We start from the raw sequence: 3,032 nt of genomic DNA on the forward strand, positions 1-3,032 counted from the left end.
GACTTCGCCTCGTCGTCCTATCTGGCATCGACGTCCTCCTCCTCCGCCTTGCCCCCCCCCCTTCTTGTCACGGTCCCTTCTGAGGCTTCCTCCTACCCTCTTCAGAGCCTCCAAATCCTAAATCTCTTTCTCAATGGTGCCGGGGATGAAGGTGCGAGTGAAGTCGCGGCGGCCTTAGCCCACGGGTTCCTCCCCTCCCTCCAATTTTTGGACCTGGCTGCCAATCGTATCACTCAAGAAGGGGTGGGTGGGCTCGTGAGTGCGTTGCAGGAAGATCGGGATGGGATTGAGGGGGAAGGAGGGGTATACCTCAGAGTGAGAAGGAGGAGGAAAAGGCCTGATTTAAATTTAGCCTTCAACCTGCTTCCCTGGGAGAAGGAAAGCTATGTACATGCGATGCCTCCGGGAGTGTTATTGTGAGACAGAAAGCGGCGAATACGGGAGGGAAACAGAGGTGAAAAGTCATGGCTAAAGGTAAAGTGTGACAGATAGGCAGAGCGCGAGCCTAGCAGAAGGTCCCTTGGCCGGGCTACGTAAAAAAGACATCAATACCAATACTCAAGATTTATTGTATCGGCATGGAGCTCAAAGTATCTCGCGCAAGGTGTCCTGTAAAATGACAAGTCAAACATAGAAGCAATCGTCTACATTAGCACGATTATCAATATAGAGAATTGTGTAGGGGATTACAGATCAAGATATTGTTCTAGCGCACTAAAAATAGCAATTGCTGATCAGGTGTGCCGGTATGCATATGCTGCCCCACCTATTTTCCTCGAGTCATATAAGGTTGTCGCAAAAAAAAAATCAATCGACCCGAACAATGGCCAGACGATTTTATTTTACATTTGGAGCCTTCAAGACGCGTAACTCTGTCGTAAGCTGGCATGCTTCCATTGGTAGACAATTTAAGGGATTTTGAACCATTTTAAAACCATTCTTTGATGCGATGCTCAAACTGCGGGGAGAACCAAAGAAGAAATGTGAAATTGACACAGGCGTACAGAAAGGCATCTATCATTCTCGCCGGCGCGTAACGGTTATTTGAAAGTTTGAAGGAGGGCAAGGCAATCCACCGCACCCATAAATTCATTTCAAAAAAGCATCTGAGCACGATCAACGGAATTTTGACTATTTCATACCTAGAATCTGCCCTTGAATGCTCCTTTCGGAGTGTAAAGAGCACATTGCATGTAATCTTTCTTGTGATGTGTGTGGATTAGAATGATCCCATCACGCCATATCGTGATTTCTGGTTTGTACTTCTGGCCTCGGCGAAGGCATTCGGCGCTGCCCCCCATCTCATCACCCTCAGTCGTGTGCTGTGTGGGTGCCCGTGTGCAAACTTCTTTGGTGCGGACATGCCCATCGTACACTTTCTATTCAATGCAGCTTTGATCCAAGTTGGGATTTTTCCACTTTCTCTCATTTGAGAGCTTTACAGTCTAACAAGGGAGGCCAGAAGAACGATGTTCTTGTGGTGTGCCAGTTTCAATCGCCTATAGAGGCCTATGTAAACCTGATCCTGCGCATTCTTTGATCGCTTTTCCCTTCCCGAAACCTTGAACCCGCCGATTTGTATCCATTGACGAAGCCGTAGCTTTCTGCGGATAAGAATATATCCGGCCCGACTTTGGCCAGGGTGCATGGCCCATTCCAGTTTCTGATCATCGGCTGTGGAAACCGTTTTGCTTTCACGCCCACGTCGTCCTCCATACCCCCCTCCCTATTCACAGACAACCAGCCCTTTCGCCACTCTCTTTCAGCATGGAACACGAGACTGGTGGGTTTGACACCGCCAATATGAGCATGCCGGAGGCTGTGTTCTCCCCGGACGCCCAGGTACTCAGTTCTCCCTCGCCGCTTCGGTTTCTCCCTCCCCTCCCTCCCATCTCCCATTAGAAACGTGTCTTGTGTTCCGATCAGGATGTGGACACAGCATGAGATTTGAAGAGGGAAGGTCTGAGCTAGAGTAACATTACAGATTATAATTCAACCATACGCTTCTCAATCCAGGTGGAGTACAACGGAGCAGGGGAACGCCGAAAGGTCGCTTTGCTCACAGGGGTCACGGGCCAAGATGGGTCCTACCTGTGCGAATTTCTCTTGGAAAAAGGATACATTGTGCATGGGGTAAGAAGGATGAGCAAGGGAGGGAGGATGAATGCGAGGAGCGCTAAAGGGTGACGTGGACGGCCTTTCTGGAGACGAACGTGACTTGGGTGACCTCTCCGTGTTCAAAAATGGCGCGAAAAATGAATTCTGGCCTTAACTTTTTCTTTGTGGCTGACTCCCGAGATTGTCGCGACTGACCCGAGGCCCATGCCTCCTTCCTTTCTTCACCTTCAGATCATCCGACGTTCCTCCACTTTCAACACGCACCGGATCGAGCACCTCTACAAGGATAGACATGCCGCGGGCGTGCGCTTCTTCCTGCATTACGGAGATCTCACGGACTCGACGAATCTGACTCAGGTACTAGCATTTTTTTTTCTCTTCCCTTGTGTACTCCCGCCTGCGCACTTCATCTGAATCATCCCTCCCTTTCCCCTCTTCCCGTCTCAGCTCATCTCCCAGATCCGCCCCGACGAAATTTACAACCTAGGAGCCATGTCCCACGTGAAGGTGTCCTTCCAGATGTCGGAGTACACCGCTGACGTGGACGGGTAAGGACCTTGTCTTCTCTCCTTGCCTCGTCTGCCGACGGTACTCCCGCTTGGGGTCGTGTCTTCGTCCGTCGCCGAGGTCTTTTCATCGCTGTGCGTCGCCGTGTTTTCTTCCACATTCATCATTCATCCCTGCTTTCCCTTGCCCTGCAGGATCGGTGCCCTTCGCCTCTTGAACGCCGTCCGGGCGTGTGGCTTGGAGAAAACAACCCGGCTGTACCAGGCTTCCACCTCTGAGCTGTACGGCAAGGTGCAAGAAGTGCCTCAGTCTGAAACCACGCCTTTTTACCCACGATCTCCTTATGGTGTTGCCAAACAGGTTGTTACCCCTTCTCTCCCTCCCTCCCTCCCTCCCTCCCCCCCTAC

Source organism: Nannochloropsis gaditana (genome assembly GCF_000240725.1).
Source record: "Nannochloropsis gaditana CCMP526 unplaced genomic scaffold scaffold064, whole genome shotgun sequence".
NCBI classification, from domain to species: domain Eukaryota; class Eustigmatophyceae; order Eustigmatales; family Monodopsidaceae; genus Microchloropsis; species Microchloropsis gaditana.